General features: G+C 37.1%; 1 long non-coding RNA gene across 1 annotated transcript in view; it reads left to right on the top strand.

The window, feature by feature from the left end:
- The first annotated feature begins 376 nt into the window (after positions 1 to 376).
- The window catches only part of LOC140593886 (uncharacterized), a 224,617-nt gene continuing 199,617 nt past the window's right edge, over positions 377 to 25,376 (top strand). The window contains exon 1 of the long non-coding RNA XR_011994253.1: positions 377 to 452. This is a non-coding gene — a long non-coding RNA (uncharacterized lncRNA). The remainder of the gene's footprint in view (positions 453 to 25,376) is intronic.

Below are 25,376 nucleotides of genomic sequence, written 5' to 3' on the forward strand. Positions count from 1 at the left end.
GTCAGTAATTCAAAAGAGATTGAAAGTTGGATAAGCTGATTTATAAGGAAATTTCCATTTTCTGTGTTACTGACCTTCAAGGTAAAAGTGGTAGTTTTTCTAATAGTAGGTCCAATAGCACACACTTGGGAAGTAGACCTACACAGATATCCAGACTCTAAATATGACCAAACTTGGACTTCTCAGATTCATGTTGACTCTGTATTTCCTGATAACTACTTTCTATGGAAATGTCAGTCTCTAATTATACAGTCAGCCATAATTCTACATTGTTTCTTACTGCTGACTTCTGTCTTTTTATTTGCACATTTTTCCTCTTTTCGAAGGGCTATTTTTCTTAGTTTACTTACAATCTCTATTTTTATGTTGTTCACAGTACCAGTGTAGCACTAATTTCTCAGCAACTACTTATCGAATTCTAATCTGAATCATGTGTGAGGTAAAGACTTTGGGTAAGTATGTTCTATCCCTAAATTGTTTGGCACCGTGAAAGGACTATTATTTAGTGGTGGAAGTTCTGTTGTCTAGTTGGTTCTAGTATTTTTATTACCCCTAAACCTGGACAGAAATCTTTGGATTGTTGCATTTGCCATTTGTTCTTAAGAAATGATAAATTCTGGGACATATTTCACTGCCACAATGTCAAAACTGAAATCTCCCCAGGAAAAATAAAATAGATGAAAAGTTAATGGGGAATTAGTTCATTTTAAATATTACATTTAAACCCATAGCTGAAACTACTTTCCTTAGTGAAGGAGACATCATGCAATTGTTATGTAAAATTTTAAAATGAAAAGTTCTTATAGATTTAATTCATTGTAATTTATTACGAGTAGAATTAATTGCTTCTTTGGTTAACTCAAATATTAGCAATAATCATCCTAATAGAGATTATTTAGAACAAAAATACAATGAAGAACAAGTTTTAATATCATTTGGCTGTTTCTAAAGACCATAGTTAAAAGCATCAACTATTTAATCTTTTTTTGTGAAATAATTTTCAAAATGAATATTTTAGATCAGTGATCCAATTTAAACCCTATTAAAAGGCAAGAGTAGCATGTAATCAGAAATAATTTTTCTGCTATATCTTATAGTTAAATTCAAGGCCTTTTATAAATCTTTGAAAAGTATTTGGGAATCAGAGTATTACAATTTCAAAAAATTCTTTCTCTTTTTTATGGCATACAGATGTTGTATGTTACTTTCTCCCTGACAGTTCCTATAATAGAAAGTCTTTAATGTGTTTGGAATAAAGAATTCTAGATAATAAATTTTCATTGTCTTTCTATGGATATGCTGAAAGTCATAAAGGGTAACATAATCAAGTATTACACTATTCAAAGAACTCCCCCAAATATTTCCAATAAGATTAATGATTTGCAGTGCATTTATCTGAAAAAAAAAGTTAAATTGATCAGTTCAGTATTTATTTTGGAAGAAAGATGAATGTCTGTTGAACAGCCTATTAAAAGAGGGAGACACACTGCAGATTGAAGGTTCAACATTTTGGAAACTGCTACATGGTATTAAGGAGCCATAGAGCAGGGTTTGGGGCTTAGAGCCCTAGAGTTTCAGGAAATTCTAACTTAAGTACCAAAGGAACTCTGGCTATCTATGATTTCTGAGGTGGCTCACTGGATGCTCCATGATCTAGATAGCTTGCTATAAACTGAATCCTAGTTCTTGTGGGAATATCAGATCTATGAAATTAGCTGGGCAAGTCTTAATAGTTCCAGAGAAGGAGAGAAATTATCAAGCCTTGCTTATTCATTTCTTTTAAATGATCTGTGTTCAATCAGGGTTCGCCAGAGGAACAAAACTAGTAAAATTTATGTTAGAATTCATTATATATATATTCATATATATATATTAGAATTCATATATATATAAAATAATGTATAAGAACTAATATATATATATATATATATATATATATAGAGAGAGAGAGAGAGAGAGAGAGAGAGAGAGAGATCTATTATAAGGAATTGGCTTATGTCATTATGGAGGCTGAGAAGTCCCAAAATCTCTAATAAGTAATCTGGAGATCCAGAAGAAGCAATGATGTAATTCCAGTTCAAGTCCAAAGGCCTGGGAAGCAAGATGACTGATAGCATAAGTGCCAGTCCAAAAGCTAGCATGCTAGACACCCAAGAAGAGCCTAATTTTAGTTTGAGCCCAAAGGCAGGAAAACAGTAATATCTCAGCTCAACAGTCAGACAGGAAGAGTGCACTCTTATTCAGGAGAGGTCAGCACTTTTGTTTTATTTGAGCCTTCAGATAACTGACTAGGACCACCACATTAAGGAAGGCAATCTGCCTTTTCCAGTCTACTTATTCAAATGATACTATTATCCAGAAATACCCCACCCCTAAAAATGTTTGATAATTGTAGCCCAGACTGTTCACGCTATAGCCCAGTAAAGTTGACACAGAAAATTAACAAACAGTCTGATTCTACTGATGGATTTTTCTCATGCTGCCTGAGAAACACTGAAATTATCTATAATATACATTCTTCAGTCAGGATTTAAAAGAATTGAAAACAGGGATTTCAGTAGACTTATTAATATTTTATACCTGGAAGAAATCTTGGAAGATTTTAGTTCAATTCTCTTGTTTTATCTTCACGAAGATAATACTGGGGGTCCCTGAGGCAAGAGAAGGCCAACCTGGACCCTGTCCTTCTGCTCTTAGGCTAGGGCTTCTCCCACAGTTCATAGGACTTCTAAAGTAAAGGAAGGTATCATTTGGGGAGAGGCTTGCCTTCTCTTTCACCTGCTTCTGTTCTTTTTTCTCATCTCCTCTCCTCTCTCCACTTCCTCTATTTCTCCTTCTCTTGTTTATCTTGCACCTTTTCCTCTTCCAGCTTCTCTTCTTCCTCTCCCTCTTTCTTCACTTCTTTCTCCTTATCTTTCTTCTCTTCCTCCTTTTCTTCCTCATTCTCTTCTTCCTGCTTCATCTCCTTCTCCTGGTGTGGAAAAACTTGGAGATTGGAATAAATACAAAGCAAAGCACACTTTTTTTTTTTTTAATTTGAGGGAGAGAGACACATACACATACAGAGACAAAGAAAGATCACAAGCAGGGGGAAAGGGCAGAGGGAGAAGCAGACTCCCTGTTGAGCAGAGACCCCTATGCAGAACTTGATCCCAGGACGCTGGGATCATGACCTGAGCTGAAGGCAGACACTTAACCGACTGAGCCACCCAGGTGCCCACAAAGCATACTTCTTTAAGTTTATCTGTCTTCCACTTGAAGACAAGGCTATGCTAGTCATCTCTCTGTGATGGATTATCTTTTGAGCCAATATATTGGAGATGTAACCAAAGAATGTTCCTGAGGATTTAGAAAATGCATAGGTAGTGCCCCTTTGGTTGAGACTTGGCATATTATATGAAACATCATTTGGGGCATTTGCTCAGTAAAATTAACACTTGATTAGCACAAACTATATGTTGAGTAGCACTATAACAAACATTTTAGCTCAAAATAAGGAAAGATGTATTGGAAATACTGTTATAAAAATTTTTAATTTTAACTTTTAATTACCTTTTCAACAAGTAGGCAATTAAAGACCAGAAACCACGGCAATAATATGTATATAAGATTTCTCAAATTTTGTTTTCACCATGTTTGATATTATTCCATTATTTAATCTCCAGTTGATATTATTATTGTTATTCTTTTTACTGTTTTATTATTGCTTCTTTGCCATATTCATTAATTCACTTGTTTATTCATTCAACTGCTTGCCCAATTCCCTAACATTTACTTAGCTTCTGTGTGCTAAGTGTGTATAGTACACAGATAAATAGGACAGTATTTTCTCTCAGGAAGAGTTAATATAGCATAATGGTTAAGTGTTTGGACTCTGAAATTGAATGGATGGTGCTTGAAACTCAGTTTTGGTCACATACTTAGAAGTTAACGTTTCTAAACCTGGATTTTCTCATGTATAAAGTGGGGATTAATAGATCTACAGTGATGATTAAAGTGCATGGAAAGAGTTTGGCAGAGTGCTTGGCACATAGTAAGGATTCATGAATGCTCATCATTATTTTTACTATTGATGTTAACCTTCCAGCCAATTTAGAGACTCATGGAAGTAAACCAAAAATAATAGAGCAGCCTGACAGTGTTGTCAGTGCTCCATGACAAATGGAGCTGAGGAAATTGGCACTTAATCTCACTTAGATCATAGGAGGTTTTCTGGAGCACTTGATACTTGAGTCCTTGGACAGACTAGGAGCTACCTTACAAGAAGGAGTATACAAAAGGAGATTCCAGATAAAGGAGAATAGCAGAAATGAAGACAATAGGCTGTGAATGTTCAAGAAACTTAAGAGGAGTTTTAAAGAAACCAGTAATAGTAGACCTCATGGAGACCAATTTGAGGTAGGAGAGTACAATCACCCATTTTACAGATAAGAAGACTGAAACCTAAATGCCTGGTTGGAATGAATTGCCTAAATCCAGACAGCTGGTGAGAGAGCTCTTTCACACAACAGCCACCATCACCAGGACAGGACCAACATGGCAGAGCATCCTGCTGTTTGTTTCTACACAGGAGTCAAGAATTTCTGTATGGAAATTTGCATTAGCAGCTTTGCCTATTGTTCATAATCTTTTTCTTAAATAGTTGGAAACTGAGGGCTGATAAAGCATGTATTTTTGGTGTATGTTGATAGAAGTCATTAGTGTTTTTCCTTCTTAGACCCTACCCAAACTTTCTATTAACACCTCTCCTCATTGCCAGATCAAAGAACTATTTGCAAATTCTTGCCCATATGATCTAGTCAAGATGAAGAAAGAAAACCAAAAAGTTCATGATATGAAGCCAAGATAAAAATGTTCATGTCTAGGTATACTAGTTTTCAGACCCTGATTTCTTAACATTACTATTTATTTAGCCAACTAGTCAATCATCCAAGAAATGGAGCTTCCATCTACTATTTGTCCCAGTTCCTAGAGATATTGTTATGACCAAGATTGCTTTTCACTACAGTGATGGTATGGGACTGTGACAGTGGGAGTGACTGCAAAATAGTGTAACAGATGCAACAATGAGGGAAGTCTAAGCTGTTATAGGGGCTCCTAGGAGGGGCATTTATTCTGACCCAGAGTGTTTAGGAAAGCTTTCTGGAGGAAGTAATTTCAGCATTGAGTGTTGGAAAGGATGAGAATGAGTGAATTAGGTAGGATTAGTGGTTGGACAATGGAGGCTTGAGAAACAGTCAGTGCAATGGCCTGTAAGTAAGATGATATATTCAGGACCAAGAAGTGAGTTGATGTACTTGGAATGCAGAAGACTCATTCATCTCCAGAAGTGAGGCTGGAGAGTGATGCAGAAACCATCTATGAAGGGCTATGTGAACCCGAGAGAGAAATGCAAAGTTAATTTTAAGGACAATGTGGAATTAACTGCTATTTATCAGGGAAGTAAAAAGACCAGACATGCATTTTAGAAAGGTTTCTCCAGTTGCAATGAAGTAACTGAGTAGATAGCCTAGGCCAAGAGTAGGTATAGGAATATCAATTTGGGGACTTCCATGATAACTACAGCAAGACATATTGGTTAATGACAGAGAGTGATAGGCTCTGGATAATGTATGGAATTGCTGAATCACTGTATTGTACACCTGAAACTATTATAACACTGTAAAACAGTAAAATGAAATAATATTTCGAAAGATGTATTGGTAGCCTGGGGATGGAGGTAAGTGAAAGGATGGGGGTGGTAAACTGGCTTGGTAATAGAATTGGAGCTGTGAGTAGATGAGAGAGAGGAATCATAGATGAATTATATTCACTAGGTTCTATTGAGCAAACCTAACTCTTATCGTGCCATTCACAGTAGCAGGGATCCTTGGACCAGAGACATTTTGGGAGTATGGGGAAGGTCAGAAAGAAAAAGAATTGAGTTTGGTTTGGGATCTTTTGAGTTTGAAATGCTTATAGATTATCTAAGTGAAGCTGTGTAGCATGAAAGAAGAAAGTGAAAGTGTCAGTTTATGTACAGAAACTTAATAGCTAGTTATTTTACTAAAGATACTTACTTTACTTTGGATAAGGAGAAAAAACTCCCTGGACAAAGACATTTGCTATCTATGCTAGGATCTGGGAATTTCTCCGTACCCAAAGCAGTATCCACAGGCCCTAAACTGAACTGCAAGCACTGATCCAGGTACTGGCAAGAGAACAAAGAAACATCTGAATGAGTCTAAAGAGGGAACCAGAGGCACTTTTAAATCCCCCCTTCATTGTTAATCTATATGAAATTGGTCAGAAAACACCAAGATGCCCAAGCGGTAAATGAACTAATTTTGTGATCAGCTCGAAGGGCGCAGTAGTTAAGAACGTGGACTTTTGAGTGGGTAATTCTGGTTTAGAGTTCCAATTCTGTCGCTTACTCTATGACCTTAGGGAAATTAAATTCTCCAAGCCTCAATTTCTTTATCTCTGAATAGGATAAAACCGCTTTGTTAGGTATAAAAATACCTAGCTTATCTTAGATTGGTCTAAGGATTAAGTAATGTACATAAAGTTTTTGCAAATTATACTAATAAATAGTGTCTCCAATAGTCACTGTAATGGCTGTTGTTGGTAATTATGAGATATCCAAGCAAATATCTTTTTCCTCTTGTTAACTGCAGCAACCAGGGATAAAAGGAGCATACAGCCACATCCGTTCACACAGATGTGCACGGAGCATGTGACTATACATTTATTTGCAATAACAGAGGACTTCAGTATTTCCTTGCTTTAAAACCATAACCATGTTGTTCTATGGGAATATGGAAGAAAAGTGCATCCTGTTGCTAAGTGATATGTTCATGTAATTACTGGGGAAACAGATGGCCAATCAATAGTAGACAGGTAATTGCCTTAGAAATGGATTTAGTTAAAGATTGGAAATGATGATAAAGTGTATTGTCCTATGATAGTGGTATTAAGGCAGTTCACGGTCAATTATAATAAAAAAAATCATAGTGAAAAGAGCATCTTATTTCTACTTTAAAGCTAATAGGAAGCCAACGCTTACTCTATTATTGAGCCAACCTTTGGAAGAAACTGTAACCACTCACTGTGCTAGGCAAATGCTAGGCTACTTTTTCTTCCAAGCAAGGAGTTGAACATTTGAATAGTCCAGTTATCTATTTGTTCATTCAACCATCCTCTCTTGAACACTCATTATTATTCTTTCATGTACCTCCCTTCTTTCCTACTCTGTACCTTCTTCCTCCACTTTGCCTGTATGCACTCTGATCTACCAGAAAATTTAGAAACGGGCACCTCACAAATACTAATTTAGAAACAACCACCTTACACACACATTTGGCTGATGACAAGGTCAATTTCAGCAACCTTTTAAGAAAGTAGTATGTCTAAGTTCAGCAAAGTATTATGCCATTTGATCCATCAACCTCACTTTCTTGGAAATTTGTCTGAAGCAAATAATTCAGCAGCAGAAAATAGCTATTTGTATGAAGATATTTATTGTGGCATTATCTATAATAGGAAGGAACTGGAAAGAAATGAAACAACCCATACTAAATAATAATTTAAAATGACAATCACATTAATTCTACATAATAATATGCAGCTATTCACAATATTTGCAAAATATTTCTCCTTAGAAATCTGAACAAACTAAAGGTCTCTTAGAGAACATAGTTTGAAGAATTTGCCTGCTCTATGTTTGTATCTTTATGAAGAATTAGCGTGAAACATATAAAATATGACTGGGGAAGAACAAAAAAAAGTAAAAATAATGTGTTTGGAGAGTGTAATAATTTTTTCACCATCTTTAAAAATTTATTTTCAATTTATCTTGATAATATTTTATAATACATTTAAAGTGAACACCACAAGAGTTGTTCTGTATGTGGTCAAAATCCAAGATGGCATCTTGCAAGCAGCAAATGAAAAGGCTTCACCACTTTTAGAATTCAAGTAATCTTAGAGAAATAAATAGTTCTGTTTCTCAGAGTTTTATCTCCCTTGTTTTCTATTGTGAGAGACATTTACAAGTATATTGAATTTCTCTTGCTTATAAATTCAACTGCTGCTGCTTTTCCACAAACAGCCTTAATCCTTTGTTTGGCTGTCATAGTTGCTACTGCAGGAATTATGATGCTGCCAACAGAGAATGCAAGAGCTAAAATGAAGAGGTTTTTAAAATGCCAGTATACACTTGTCCCTTTTTCTGGCTACTATGTATTTCTGGATATATATACATATATATTTTTTAGCATAATTAAATAATTAATTAAATAATTCCTTCTATAAAGTGTGTGTGTATATACATATATATGTGTGTGTGTGTGTATATATATATATACGTTAGCATAATTAAATAATTCCTTGTTCGGGGCATGGGCCATTTAATCTGAAAACATGCTCCCAGGTTGTATTTATTATTGTAAATAAAATAAATATATTCAATCATCAGTACATTTGCTAGCAATGAAAAGGGAAAATACTGGCTTTCCTGGGTAGGTAGATTTCCATAGTCTTCCTCACGCCTATGCCAGGGTTTTGTCTTTTGTTTTTTTTTTTTTTTTCTTTTTCTTTCAATTTCCTAGACTCTGATTTTCAGTCATGCAGGGTAGTTTCAATTAATGTTGGGTAGGAGAGATGAAAGTGTCCCCTGGCTACTTCCACAAATATTATATCATTACTACCTTAGCATGATTAAATAAGCAGTGACTAAAATTATTTACAATAATTGATTTTTAAATCGAGAAAGAAAAACTGTATCTATAAATAATGGATCTCTATTCAGGTTAAGAAATTGTAAGGAAAATGCTCACTTATTCGAGAGGTTTAGGTTTCAGTACTGGTCTACACAAGCCTCACTCTAGACAGAAATTGCTGTAATTCTTTGGTGACAGAAACAGATGTCGAAAAGAAGTCTGGATCACACAAAGTCAGATTTTGCCTGGAGGGAGATAATCTCCATTGACAACCAGCTGGGTTTTTGACTAGATGACATGTGATAATGCAAGTATTGCCTCACAGTCCCTATGGAGCTTTGGCTAGTGGTGCCTATGATGATTTCATGAAGGCCATTCACGGGGGCAACTATATATATAGATGCATGCATGTGTATGTGTGTGTGTGTGTTGTGCTTGTGTGTGTGAATGTTTTTATGCCGTTGGCTAAATGCATTTTTGGTTTATATTACTTCCCTCACCTCAAGGTTACTGATACAAGCTAACATCAAAAGTCAAAGTTGTCATTTTGATACTTTTTAAAAAGTAAAGATGTAGTTTCTAAATTAGTGTATGGGATTTGGAGTCATTACTCTGTTAGGTTCAAGGTCCTGAAACCTTAAAACTCAGAAAAGGGTAAGATCCTAATCTTCCAGTTTTGAGATGCTCTCGCCATGCAGGTGGAGTAGCAAGGCACACAGACTCCACATTTCCTTCATACAGTCCTTGAGTCATAAGACACTATCCCAGACCCAGCTGGTTTCCCTGACAGCTCTTTCACTTCACAGAACTCAGGTGTAGTCCTGCTAGGTAAGTCTATGAGCAAGACAGGAGAGCCCAGGCTTCTTATGGGCCTCTTTATATCGTAAACAGAGTAGATGGTTAAATGAAACAGAACCCTCATTTCTAGAAAGATAATCCTGGGCATGGAAAGGAAGCTTAGCCTGAAGTGCAGGAAACAGCCTGCAGGTCTAATTTTAGGACTGTGAATCTCAGCAGCATCCTTTAAATATTGCAGAACACTCTGCTGTTCCAGGGCCTCTTCAGGATCTATTTGAATATATTAGGATTGAAAGAGTCCTCCTGTTTCCTTAGCGTTGAGCAAATGCTTCCAGTAATCCCATTTAGCTCTTTGGTGCACTCTTTGGGGCCCTTTTTACAACCTCCACACTCTGGGCTCAGCACAACCCAGTGGTCACAACTCAGACACTATTTAATTTTCTTCTGGAACCATCTTGTTTCATTTAAGTTTAGTTTTTCATGCCTCTAAAATTTCCTCATTATAAAATGACAGGCCCCTTGAGATTAGGTACCTTCCTGATAACATCCTATGTAAAGATGTCTGGGTAAGATTATCCTCATTTAGAAACGAAAGGAAACCCCTTCATCTATTCCACCAGTAGGATTCAGAACAAATAGACAATCCTCTTGGATTTTGCTATGAAAACCTTTGCTTGTTGGGGCAATCAGTAGAATTGGGGCCAGAGATAGATCTGAAGAAGATGGGTCCTTATGAAGCTCAAGATAATTATTGACTCTATTTTCAGAGTGCCCGTCACCTGTAAAGCATTTAACATATGCCGTTGCTAGGATTCCCCAAAGCTCTCCAAGACACATATTACAGTTGGGGACTCTGGCGTTCAGAAAAGCCCAGAAGCTTCCCAAGTTCATCTAGTAGGTGAACTGCAGAGCTGGGATTTAAACCTGTGTCCCTGTGGCTCCATTCTTTTCATTGCATTGTTCTGCCTCCTGGGACAAGTAACTCTTCAAAAAAGAAATGCCAGGTACATAAGCTGAAGACATATTAGTTTTTATGAATACCTCCTATGAACAATATCTACGTGTATTGGAGAATTCCGAGTGGTTTAGGCCTCAGTAATTGGAGTAGGGTTATTACTGAGCCAGCCCTGGGTGAGGCTGCTAGGATTTGAACCCTCACATTTATTTAGTACATGGCTAGTGGCTGTGTAATTTGGGGCTGTTACTTCTCTAGGGTTAGGTTTCTTGAGCTGTCAAGGAAGATAATAAGAATACATTCTTCAGAGACTTGTGAGGATTAAATGAAAGAATCTTTGCAATGTACTCTTGGATAATCAATATAAGGGAACTATTGTTATTACCGAAATTGCTTATAAATGTTTATGTCTCTCCTGCTCTGTGCATAGGGGAAATAATTTTTCTTTCTTTCTTGATTTTATTTATTTATTTGAGAGATGGAGAGAGAGAGAGAGAAGACAGGAGACACAAGCAGAGGGAGAAGCAGGCTCTATGCAGGGAGCCCCACGGGACTTGATCCCGGGCCTCCAGGATCAGGCCCTGGGCTGAAGGCGGCTCTAAACTGCTGAGCCACCCGGGCTGCCCTGTCTTTCTTTCTTTCTTTCTTTCTTTCTTCCTTCCTTTCTTCTCTTTCTTTCTTTCTTTCTTTCTTTCTTTCTTTCTTTCTTTTTCTTTCTTTCTTTCTTTCTTTCTTTCTTTCTTTCTTTCTTTCTTTCTTTCTTTCTTCTCTTTTATTCTTGTAGGGGAATATTTTTGGAGCAAATTAACTGGTAACTTGGTAGAAATCTCAAACAATAATACCAAGTAAATAAAGCAGGCTGATGTACAAAATTTGCCAGCTGTGGAGGGCATTGCAACAAAACATGTGCTGGACAGGAAAGGCTGAAATGGCCATGCCCCATTACTTCACAGCCTGACTCTGCTGACTCAGCCAAAGGCAGGCAGTAATCACAGCCAAGTCTATATGCTTGAGAATTGATGTGACCCTATTTTCACTTTCTCAAAAGCAAAGTTAAAAAAAAAAAAAAAAAGAGTGATCAGAAAGTTTTTATGGGACTAATCACGAAATGCTGACAGCTCTAGCTTATTGATTTGCCTTTCGTTAACCTCTGTAATTTGGAGTGATCCTACCCGGCCAAAAATGGAGGTGGAGGGAATCCCTTTTGTCTTTTGGTCATTTTGGAACAAAGAACTTGTCAGTTCTTATTTATCTTATAGAGGGTAATTGATTTGGGAGGGTGGTGAGTGTTCAGATGGGATTTCTAAAAGACATTTATCTTAGTCCCTCCACAGCCCACACAATCAATATTGTTTATGCTAATGGTGTGATCCTCTTACCACATCAGAAATTCTGAAAAGTATGTAGGGGAGCAGTCACAGTATGTATTCAATTATCTCTTTGTATTTCTAATAATAGCAATAAATTAGAAGACATGTATTTGACTACTATTCTGAGCCTACAAACCCATTGTTTTCTTGTTAAATGGTACTAATTGTGGTTGTCATGGAAACGCTGAAGGTACTTAGGCCCAAGTGCCCAATCTATTTTTTTCCTTTGTAAGTGATTATTTCTTTGGCTGACATTGAAATTCCTCCTCTAGAAAGCTATTATGCATATGCTCACCAGGCACTTGCTCTAAGTTAAGATGCTTGATAAATCTGTTACACCAATTATACTGTACTATGGTTATGAGAATCAATTTGCTTCAAATGTAAACATCATTTAGAAAAATTAATAAAGCCAATTGGCTGTTTTTCTGCTGAAAGTATTGACATAAAACCTAGATGATTTTGAAAAAAATCTACTTGCTTTATTTTATTTCTATGTGTATTTTATATTAATTTATTTTATTAATATAAAGCAATATATTTCATATATTTACATTATATAAGATTATATAATATATATTTAATCATATATTTTATTAATATAGATGTTTTATATTATTTTACTGATGTATGCTTTTAAAACACCATTTTGATGTAACTTTTTCCCAAAATGGAAAAATTATATTAAAGAATTTTATCTGCTTCTTTTTCTATCCTATAGGCAGATTTTATGGGGAACTGATATTTGTGGAGGGTGTGTATGCAGAGGAAAAGTCTCTGGAGTTTTTATGGTCTTGGGTAAAATACTAGACTCCCAGTTATTAATTGTGGGGACTTCACCTAGGTTTCAGTATTCTCCTGCATAAACTTCCTAAGGTTGTTAACAAAGTTGAAGCTTAACTATATATATCATGCTCCTGGTCCCATGCCAGGCAGATAGCAGATGCTAGAGAGATTTCAGTCCTGTTCCAGTCGGTCTCCCTACTCATCCTCCTCTGGCTTAGCCTCACAGAAACTCACCTCTAGAATTCTGGAATGATGTATCTGGATCAAAAGGAGAGAATGTTTCGCCCATAGAACCTTAGCAAATTTTTAGTGTCCTCATGCCATCCCCATATTATGGGAGACAAACAATGTCCTGGGACAAGCCTGACCTGTAAAAGAGAAACTTTAACAAAGATCTGATAAATTCCATAATGATAACTCCTAAGTAACTATTAGCAAGTTTATACCCCTCCCAATACAACATCTGATCACCCAAGGGTGGTTTGGGGTGGGGAGAAAATTCATTAGTTTACCTTTTACAAGCATGAGTTCTAGAAAATGCATAATTAAAAAAATATATACTGTGTTGTGTAGTTATTCCTTTAGTTCATCATACCTACAGAAAATCTTCATTCTTGTGATTGTGAAATGCAGTCACCACATCAGTAGTATGTGATATCTAAAAGGGAATAAAGTCTTTAAAATTTTTTTTATTTATTAATCTGAGAGAGAGAGAGCAAGCATGAGCAGGGGAGAGGGAGAGGGAGGAGCAGACTCTTTCTGAACAAGGAGCCTGATGTGGGGCTCAATCTTAGGACCCCAGGATCATGATCTAAGCTGAAGGCAGACACTTAACTGACTGAGCCACCCAGGTGCCCTGGAAAGAAACAGTCTTAAGAGTTGTTATTCGCTAAACCTTCCCTACTACACATTTGGTTCATATTATGAATCTTCATTATTTATTTTAATAAAAGTGAATATGGAGAGAAAATCTATTCCCACTATATCTTATATATGTCTCAATTGATAGCATGTACATATGCTTGCTTACCACATGATATACCATTGTTTACATTATCCTCACAGGTTAAATAATTTATAGAGAGAGACTGTAGTCTGTAAATTAAAAAAAGGAAAAGAAAAGGAAATGAAATTAAAAAAAAAACTTGAAATCTTCAGCACCAAGTAAATTTAGGCTATTTATTTTATCCATTGAATGATTATTTACTGAGTGTCCACTATTTCCCCTTGCTGTACTGTTGGGAATCGGTGGCAGATGCATCTCATTGGGCATTAAGCATGCATCTATAATAGTGGATGCTAAGTGCTGTGAGCAGTGAACTGCAGGCTTTCAGAGTGCTTGTGGGTCCCTACCCCACATGGGAATGGCATGTAAGCCAGGCTTCTCCAAGGTGGTGCCTTTGAAGCAGAGAACTGAAGATGTATATAGCATGATTTAAAAGAAGGAAAAGCAAATATAAACAGCCAGAGGTCAGAGACCAAAAGATAGTTTCTTGCATTCCTGTGCCTTCAAGTTCATAGAAGACTCAAGCCTCTGCAGAATCCACACTGGTGTCATGGATCAGCTGTTTTTAAATAAGATAATTGCATATTTGAGCAAACTATGGGATCAGCACAGTGGATCTTTGTTTCAAAGGCTGAGGTTATAGTTTTATTAGGGCCTGATTGTGTAGGCTTTTAAGATGACTTTGAAGCAATATGCCACCATCCCAGCACATCCTAGAATGAAGCTCTTGGGTGAATAACAAAAGTGACCTCTGGTTTGTTTTGTTTTGTTTTTAATTTCAGTTTACTAATCTATTATTCCAAACTTCAGATATATCCTAATTTCTTATAGAGCCTCTTACTCAAATGCTATTTGGGCAAAGGTTTGGACTAATTATCCAATATTTTATTTCTTACTTTAATTTTTTAAAGATTTTATTTACGTATTCATGAGAGACACACAGAGAGAGAGGCAGAGACAGACAGAGAGAGAAGCAGGCTCCATGCAGGGAGCCTGATGTGGACTCGATCCCGGGTCTCCAGGATCACACCCTGGGCTGAAGGCAGTGCTAAACTGCTGAGCCATCCAGGCATCCCTATCCAATATTTTAGATAAGGTATAATGGGGTACCCAGAATTAAGGAAATCGTAGAGCACAGCACAGTCATTGGAGTCCAATTAGAGAAATCTGGATTTGTCTCCTGGCTCTTTCTCTTTAGATCTAGGAAATCTCCAGCATGTCTTCCCTTCATCTGTGAAGCAGGGCTGGAAATATCTATCCAGAGGACTTCTGTGAAGTTTTAAGTGAGATGTAAAGAAAAAAAATGGAAGTGAAATGAAGCAAAGAAGTTTCTTTGATTAAATGAGATTCCCTGTTTAACATGATACTTAGTTTCATCAGCAAATGATAATTAGTAATGAAAGTAATTTTTTAAAGCTTCAGCAACATTATTTTTCCCCTGTACTATTATTTTTTAAAAGAGCTTATTGGGATATATTTTACATACCATAACATTCATTTATTTTAAGTGTACAATTCAGTGGATTTTAGTATTTAGCAGAGTCATATAATCGATACAACAATCAAATTTTAGGACATTTCCATCGCTCTAGAAAGAATGTTTTATGTCTATGAATTCCTAATTGTGTTCAGGAAATGTTCTATTTAAGAATCCATGATAATCATCATATTCACTAAATAACCACAGATTGTCATATTGTGGTACTCTGACAATTATCATTAAAAATGTTAATTCTTCTTGACACCTCCAACAAGAAGTTACAGCTGATTACAAACTATGTGGATAGAGTCTAAACTGAGATCCCTCTGCAGTGCCATTGTGTGATTGTTGGATAAGTTAATAGCCAATGCACTGAATCCAGAAAGTGAAGTCTTTTATCTGAAAATGGAGATTATTTCCAATACCTTTGTTGCATATGAGGATGATGGGAAACAAACTGTAGATAATTCCCAACGAGATTCCCAAAGATATTTGATACTAAACAAGAATGAGAGGCAACTCATACTCTCTCCCTAACTCCCCCCACCCACCTCACCAAAAATTAAAAGGGTTAATTCTTCAAGTATGTTACAATTTGTAACAACTTGTTTGCCTATATACTATTGATATAGTACAAGCTAACCACTGTATTTTACTAAAGTGACTAAATATTTTGTTTTTTTAGTAATCAATCATTCTAAAGACTATACAATCTTTCATAACTTCCTTCCAAATTATTTTCAGGTAATGAGGGAGGGCATCACTCACAATATTTGTTGATATTATTCAGAATTACTAAGAGAGTTTTTAAGATCATATAGACAACATTCCATTATGACCCTTCATGGTTATTCAAATAAGCAAGTTTTGGAAAACTGACAAATATTGTCATGAAACTTCTGTGGAAGAAAAAGAGCTCTTATGTATGTGTTATTATGAAAATATAGTCATTGAAATTATCTTAAATGTGTTACTGGAAAGTCTTTGAAAAAGGGCAGGCACTAGTAGAGAGGCAGTATGCTATGGGATTAGTATGAAGGCTCTGTGTAGGCAGACTCAGATCAGCTCACAGCAGTTATTAGCTGTGAGATGTTAACCAAGTTCCGTAACTGTCTGGTCCACAATCTCTTCACTTGTGTAATAGAAGTGATAACAGGTTTGTGGGGATTAACCTATGATATTAGTTAAACAATTAGTACAATGCCTGGTATCTAGAAGAGTTCAAAAATGGCTACTGGAATTTTATTGAGTTGTAGACTCCTAGGGAATGGATAAAGGAGTCATTTTATTAAGTTTAAGAACAAAGGAGGTGACTTCCTATTAGAAAATTATAAATGTGGGGGAAGAGTTTTTTGGATCTTCAGTAGGGAACCAAAACTCTCCCTCTCTGAGTGGGATATAATAGTCATGAATGACTTTGATTTCACTGAACAAAAATAAATGTTGGTGCACAAACTCTGTGGCATAGAGATTGAGCTATTGCACTGTAATAGGATTTTGCTCTTTAGCTATGGGAAGAGGTGATGAGGGAGGCCGAAGAGAAACAGGTCTTGCTAGAAGGCTCCCAGACAGACATCCTAGGGCCATTATTTGTGTGTGTGTGTGTGTGTATTGGTGCAGAGAGGGCATCACCTGCAGAGAGGGTATCACCTGCCTGCAACCAAGCCTGGAAAATGCCAGGAGCAGCTATGAGAGGCCTGAGATTGGCAGGTTGGATGTCAACCATACTCATGGCTCTGTGATGACTGGTGCATAGATGGGGACAAGGATATTAACATGGAAATCAGTGGATCCAGTACAAGTGAAATGACCTGGCTGCCTGGGATCCTCAGCCACGTGGTCACTTGTAGGACTAAATTAAGAGGTGCTACTTGGTACGGCTGATGCCTGATGATTGCTGGGGAAGCTGGATATAGGGACTCCAACAATGACTCGGACTAGGAATGAGTAATAAATTGAGAATGATGACAACAGGAGGAAGTGAGGCAGGCTGATGCTGTGAGTAGAGGCCAGGGAGCTTGAGGCTGCAGACAACTGGCTGTATCACTCCCAGTTGGTCTTTACAGCTTCTTACACTTTGAGTGTACTTCAATATTCCCTGGCCTCTCTCACTCATAGGAGGGCCTTATAAGCCTCAGAAGTCCCAGGCTGCCAAAGAAAGTTTATTTCCATCGTGGCAGTGATAGGCATCTAAGATTCCTCAGTTTTTCCCTGGTCTAGTTAGAGCTGGATTTTTCTCTGAAAGTCTGAAGGAACATGATTTCCCAGAGTCCAGAAGCTTCCTCTGTGGGGGCTGGCATCAGGACTCAGAGCTTTCTTAGTTATACTTTTAGCTCAGCCCTGAAAGGGGCTTTGAAACGAAGGTGAAGAGAAGCCCCAGACAGACCACACATAACTTGTGTGAACTCAGAAAGGATTTTGCTTACAGGTCCAAACTCTGAAAGATGCAACTCTATCTTCTAAAAGACAGATGATTGATTTCAAAAGTCAAGAATAGATTTATTAGGCCTTTGTAGGGAACACATTTATTCTTTCTCTCATTTAATTTTCACACAAACATCATTGACTTTCTATGAATGGAAGGCAGTAAATTCTCTGTAGAAGTTTAAGAAGACCTAGACATTGTCTGCATTTTCAAGGCATTTCTGCTCTAGAAAGGGGGTTGGCAAACTGGCAGGCTAAATCCTGCCTGCTCACTGTTTCTGTAAACAAAGTTTTGTTGTTGGACAGCCATGTTCATTTGTTTACCTAGCATCTATGGCTGTTTCCTGCTACAACAAAGTGGAGAACTTGCCTAGAGGCAGGTTGACCCTCAAAACCAGAAATATTTACTATCTGGCCCTTCATGTTTTGGAAACCTGGCCTAGAGAAAACCTCCTAGAAAAGTTCCCTTCCCTTCACTTTACACAGTAGCATGTTGTTTCTTCAGTGGAGTAAAAAAGGAAAATGGTGATGTGGCATTTTAGGCAGAGAGACTATAAGATGAATCCCATCCCACTGTGTGTTTCCTAAAACCCTGAGTGACCTGGGAGCCAAGAGTGTCTGAAATTTGCGGTGACTTTTCAGAGATTCAGAAGGAGCTTAGCATGGGCTGTTGGGCTAGAGAGGCCTTGTGGGTGGACCACATGTGTGGTCCTGAGTGGAACAAGGTCACTGAGCAAAAAGGAGGTTGATTTATATCAGCAAGTCCATAGAGGGGCTTTGGATGAGCTAGACCAATGTGTTGGTAAAATAGATGCTCCCAGGGACTTTCTTCAGCAGAAAGAACAGTGGCTAACATTCTTATGGCATTTACCATGTACCAGATACAGTTAACATGGTAAATGCTTTAAGCTGTGCTGTGAGATAACATAGTTTAACTCATTTAATATTCAAAACAGTCCCGTGAGATAAATAGCTATTCTTGTTTATCAGAAGGTGGACCCAAGGCACAGAGAAGTTAAATACCTTTGCCCAAATGCCCACAGCAGTAAAGTAACAGAGATGGTACCTGACTGCATGCAGGATCAGAATCATGGGCTTATCTAATATTACAAATTGCTTTTCTAAGGAAAGGATGGAGGGGGTGAGACTGAGTATTTCCCAAGAAAGATTGAACATGGCTCAGTAGCAGATATGGCAACTAGAGGGGCAAGAGAACCTCAAGAATAGGGAGATAAAGTTATGTATTTATACACTAGAATCTATGGCTGTAAAGATAAATATCTGCTATAAATGTTAGTCCTGAATTTTCCATTCAAGTTGTATGGTGATGACAGGATTACTCATCCCTCATGAACCAATAGTTAGAGGCTCTGGGAGGGTTTACTTGGAGGATAAGGCCGTGCTTCGAACTCAGTATCCATAGGTATAAGTAAGTTGGGCATTTAAGGTGTGTTAAATATGCCCTTGTTAATTTTTTTTTTAAGATTTTATTTATTTATTCATGACAGACAGAGAGAGAGAGAGACAGAGCCACAGGCAGAGGGAGAAGCAAGCTTCACGCAAGGAGCCCGATGCGGGACTCGACCCCAGAACCTGGGGATCATGCCCTGGGCCAAAGGCAGGCCCCAAACTACCGAGCCACCCAGGCATCCCTGCCCTTGTTAAATTTAATGTATTTGCTGTGTCTTATCATGTTTATCAGCTCCCCTGTGCCTCATCCCAGCTCTGGCCAGAGGAGGGAATCTGGAGCTCAGCAGCTTCTCTGTTTTGCAGGCCCCATAGACTGATGTAGCAGAGGCCCCCTGGATTATGGAATATCACTCTTACATCTGTATCCCATCCTTACTGCCCACCAGCCACTTGCCTATGCTTAAACCTGTGCAGTATCCGTCAGTGGCATGCCATCTCATCAAGCAGGCAGCACATGTCTGTTAAAATCAATGTTGCATTTGAATGATGAGATCCCAGTGTCTGGGAGGAAACTGAATACTATCTGAAATGGACTAGTTTCCTCTGAACACAGAGTTGTGGTTCTTTGCAGAAGAACATGCCCACCTTTGGCCCTGAGTTAGAATTACATCTAAAATCATTTTTTCCCAGAGTAATTTGAAGAAAAGTTTTCAAAATCCATTTTAGCACTCCTAGTCTGAAATAGATGAATAGAATTTATAGTTTTTTTCAGACTCTGAAATCTTAACCTAAAAGGATATAAAGAAAGTTTACCTAATTGTTAATAAAATATAGTATTTCATTTATTCTTTTTACTATTCTAAATAGCAAAGGAAGAGAGAAGTCTGAGAAACATTGCTAGTCATAAATTATCCTGGAAGTTTGGTGAGATGATGAGATAGAAGGGTGCTATGATGGATAGCAAAGTCTTGTAGGAGTGCTTGACGTAGCCTTCTCTTCTAAACACAGCCAGAATGTTTTAATTATATATAATGGAAAAATATTGCCAAATAAACATCTCTCTGATTTCATATTGCAAAACAGTGGAGAAAATGGCTCTATTTTGTAAAGATTTAATTAACACTAAACGGAATAATTATGTTATTAAAACACATTAAAAGCCATTGCCATTGGTGATTTTTTTAGGAAGATCACAAAGCCCCAAATATTTTCCCCAAAATATTCCAAATGCAATTTTCATGTAGTATCCTTAAAAAAAAAAATTCTGGTAAATGTTATTCTTTATAGAAAGTTTGGAAAATGTGGCAAAGTAAAAGAACAAAAATAATATTCATCATCTCCAACCATACTGGATACTCCAACCATATCATCCAACCATAAATACTGTTAACATATAGCATGTGTATATGCTTCTTATATTTCATATATTTGTACTCAAGGATATATGTTTGATATAGTCAAATATACATATATTTGCATATTTGAATTCATACTATATATTTAATTCTGTATCCCACTTTTTCACAAGGAAATTTCTGAACGTTTTCTTATGCTGTTATAATTTGACAATTTGATTATGTCCAATTTGTGTGCAATAAATAACATCAAGATAAACATTTTTGATAAAAATATTTGTCCATATTCCTGTTTATTTCTTTAGAATGGAGGGCTAGAAGGCACTTCTGAGTCAGAAAGATTTAGCATTTTAAGGTTCTTAATGTAGCTTGCCAAATTGCCTTTTTAGTCTTTGTGATGTTTTAATACTTCTGTCATCACTGAGAGTTTTCCACTAATATTTGAACAATTTAATAAATAACTGAATTGTATAGCTTTATTTTTCTGTCTATCATTACTATAAAGGCTTACTACTTTCACGTTCATAAATTAGCTCTTTTAATTTTCTCTGCTGTGACTTGTCAGTTTATGATATTTAGACACTTTCCTCTTGAAGATTTGGGGATTTTCTTACTAATCATGTGCACTTTCATGAGGCATTAGCATAGATAAATGAGCATCTTTAGGACAGAATATACACATGGAGATCTCAAACCTGTCTTCCCAGCATGATCTCTGCCTCCCTCCCTCCTTTCATTCTTCTGGAAAATAGCGTCATTTGGCATCACCTATCATTTCTTTATGGATTTCTGATGCTATCAAGTAATATATTGTATTCTCTCTTTTTCTTATAAGGTTTTTTTGTGTGTGTGCTCATTTACACATGGTACAAATTTAGATTTTGACTGCTTCAGCCTATCCTTGCTTGCTATATAAGACTTTAGGTGTTGTTAATGTTCTCTTCACCTTTGATTTATGAATCCTAGATCTTACCCATATTGGACTGTGAAAATTTTCCCAGGAACCAACATGGTGGGAATATATGCTAATAAACAATGATTTTCTAAGAGCTGGTTGGCTGGTGGGCCTGGGACAGGACAACATGACCACTAGGTGTGAAATGATATCTGCTGTTCAGTGGTAAGGAAAGTGGAGCTGAACTGAGAAGAGGTTGTGGATTCAGTTGTAATGTGGATAGTGGTTACTTTCATCTGAGCCAATGGTGCTCAGACTTAAGGTCATCTCAGCATCCCTAGTACAGGCGCTGGGCTCCACTCCAGTATTTCTGGTTCAGTAGGTCTGGTGAGGGTCAGGGGATACTGATGCTGGTGGCTGGGAACCACACTCTGAGAACCACTGTTCTAAGCTATCTGAGAGCTGAACATAGGCTTTCTATGATGCTGATCCATAAATGAAAACTAAAAACTCTCTTAAGATATTGCCAGTTAAACTGGTATTCCCCAGGGGGCCAAAATGACTGGGAGAGTGTAGTGGTCCTGCAGAGACACCCTTCCCATGTGAATGCTCCTAAAGTTGTGATGCGTGTATGCATGTCGCCATACACCGAGATTCTGAATGCGGATAGCAGAAATATTTTTTCTTTATGACATCTGGTATATATTTTTTAAAACATTGAAGGTTCCCTTCCCTACCTCTAAAGCTTCCAATCCCCAATCCAAAGATAAAATTTGTAATCATTTGTTTTCTTCTAGGTTTTTATGAATTCTTTTTTACACTTTAATTATAGATCAAGTCAAGTTCTGTTCATGCATTCTGTGAGTTGATGATTAAAACAGTATATTGTTTCCTTAAAAGGCAATTTTCTCAACACTTTTTGAATAAAACATTTGTTTGTCACTGATTTAAGATAATCAGAACGTATGTATATGTGTATTTATGTTCCAATGCTATGTATATTGCCTTTCCCATGCTAGCTCGTTTATTCTACAAATGTTTACTATGTTCCAAGCACTGTGAAGATATCAGAATGAATAAAATCATCAGAACAGGACACACACAGGCTCTGCCTGCATAGAATTTAGCGTCCCAATAATCTGTCCCGTTGTTTCTCTATTGTTGCATAGGTACCACACTGATTTTAATTGTTGTAGCTACAAAACACATTTTAATTTGTGGTACAGAAAGTTCCTCTTCATTATGATGGTAACATCATTAAAGAAATCTTAGTGATCCTTGCCTATTTATTTTTCTAAATATTATTTTGTAAAGTTTCAAAAAGGTGAAGAAAGCCATTTGTGACTTTATTTTATCATTTGTGACTTTGATTGGAATTGTCTTACAGTATATATTTATTTGGAAAGAACAGATATCTTTTATAATAATCTTTCCCTCAAAAAACATTGTTTTTCTCCTCCATTTATTAGGGTATTCTTTCATATTTCCTGTGTTTCAAGAAAAAATGCAGGTACTAAAATGTGTTAGTTAGGCTTATATTATAAAATATATTTTATTAGTGACACAAGAGATTCCAAGAAGCTTCAAAACTGGGCGCCCTGGAAGGAATGAAGATAAAAGTTGTCAAATGGAGAAGAAAAAGTATAGGGAAAGCTCTAGAGCAAGGACAGCCAGCAAATTCTTATATTATCAAGGTAATCATGTAAAATAATGTATGGTCCACCATGTCTGAATAAGTACTATATATATATATATATATATATATATATATATATATATATATAAATTTTTGTTTATTTCTCCTGCAAAGCATATTGCTATGTAAGTTTTAAACAGTGGGGACACCAGTCCCTAAGCAGTATTCCAAGGATCATGACAACAACGACTGGTTTTTGCTCTGTAGATTTGCAAACATTGGTTGAGACTTGTATACTGACAACTTAAATGGACAATATGTCCACAATCTGTGTGCCAACTGGCACATGCTGATAACGTCTGACAGGCCTCTCTTGTCAAAGCTTTTGAACACCTAATAAATACAATTGTACTCCCTTTACCCTTTGAAAAATCAGAGATACTCGTTTTCCCTTTGAGTTACAGATGGTGATATTATAAGAGCTTTGAGCCAGCTGCTCAGCCTCATTGATGCAAGCGCTTATGGCAGACAATAAATTCTTCTAAGCTGTGGTTGTTTTTCTTTTTCCTTTTCTAGCTTGCTAATGCCAAGCTGATAATAGGGAATATAAGCCTCAGTGGCAGTTTCAGTATCAGAGGTCAGAAAACACATGGAGATCTGAGTGAACAAATAAAGTGTGCAATAATTACATTTTACCTGTCCTACATCTTTTGGGAATGAGGTCTTATTGTGTTAAAATAAACTGCTGGTCAGTGCGGGGGGAACAATGTACCCTGAGAACTTATTATTGGTTTAGAGATCATCTTTTATTACCACGGCTTGTATGGCCACTGCTATTATTGGGCTGGATGCTCCTCTCCTTTGTGATGTTCAAAGAGACCTAGCCATGATGAATATAATTGTTACCATTTATAAGAGTGAGTCAGATTCTCATCTTCTTTATCTCTGGTATAACAAAGAGATAGTAAATCAATGAGATGATAGATTTTAATAATGTACAAAGAATCTCATTGTTGGTGAGACTTTTTCAAATTATGACTTAGGAAATTTGAAAACAAGGGTGAGGGGAGAAACTTTTTTTGTTTCTTATTAAGAATCACTGATTCTTTTTCCCCTTCTTAGGGGAAAAAAAGTCTCCCATATCAGATGCATTAGAAGGAAAATAATTTGCTTTTGTCTTTTTATGAGAAAGAAATATTAAAAACATCCTAAAGATCTTCTCTAAATTTGGGATTTTAAAGTTTCATTGAATAGCTACATGAAATTAAGAAAAATATGTCATTTTAATATGATGGGTAGAAGGAGACTACAGGATTGGAGAAGGAAGGAATAGTAAGTAAGAGAGGTAGGTGTGTGAAAAGACTGTCGAATGGTGTGGGGATGCTAAGATAGGCAGTCAGATGACAGAGAGGAGAGGAGAGGGAGAAAGGAGGGCATAAGAGGAATGAAAGGAAGAGAAACAGGCAGAGAAATCAAATATTTACAAACAGAGCCTAGAGACAAAGGCAAGAAGAGTAAGAAAGTGATTGAGAGGGAGAACGGGAGAGGGAGGCAGGAAGAGGGAAAAGGAAGCAGTGAGAGATGAAGAGGCAGAGTGAAGACTCCTCCCTGAGTTCTGAGATGACCATGTGTTTTGGCTTAGGTCCCTCTATTGTTTTTTGGACATTAGAATCAATAATCACCAAATTCTTCAGATAGCCCAGCCTCTGAGGCACCCCTCTTTCTATAGTTCGATCTCCTGCTGCTTATTCCTGACAGCTTGTTTTTTATGATTCATTCTGACCCTGATTAGACTCAGCAGTAGGCATCCTTGCCCTTACCTACCCCACCTTTGCCTTTTTGTGTTCCATTGTTTGTAAGCCGCTCTTGTCATTTGTCTCCTATGCCATGGCATCCATCCTTGGTTATCTCTCTAGCACTATTTTTTATTTTTCTCTACAAGTGAAGTGTTGCCTTTCTCCAAAAGTACCTTTTCTAGGACCTGGAGTCCTTGCTTGCAACCCAAGTCCCAAACTCTCACGTCATGAAGCACTTGCCAGCCTGCATGGCTGGATCCCACCCTTCCTGATGACCTGCCCCTGTGGCAGTGTGCCCTGCCAAAACTCTCCTCCCAGACTGCCTCTACATTTGTAATCTTTTGGCTACCTTTCTTGGTTTGAGGGTCTTCTTTTAGTTACCAGAGGACTTGATCATGTCAATCTTCCCTCTGAAGTGTCATAATCTTTTTTTTTTCTGCTTTGAGATGTCTTCATCTTTTTTCCCCCCCAGATGTCAAAGGGAGAGCATGTTTTACGTAGACTTCTGCATGGGATTCTGGAAATAATGATTGTGACAACAAATTTTAGAAATGTAATTGTAGGGCAGCCCGGGTGGAGTTTAGTGCCGCCTTTGGCTCAGATGTGATCCTGGAGACGTGGGATCAAGTCCCACGTCAGGCTCCCTGCATGGAGCCTGCTTCTCCCTCTGCCTCTCTCTCTGTGTCTCTCATGAATAAATAAATAAAAATTAAAAAAAGAAAGAAATGTAATTGTAAAATTTAAAGGTGTTATGAAACTTGCTAGT

The sequence above is a fragment of the Vulpes vulpes genome, chromosome 9, assembly GCF_048418805.1.
Source record: "Vulpes vulpes isolate BD-2025 chromosome 9, VulVul3, whole genome shotgun sequence".
In the NCBI taxonomy this organism is placed as follows: Eukaryota; Metazoa; Chordata; class Mammalia; order Carnivora; family Canidae; genus Vulpes; species Vulpes vulpes.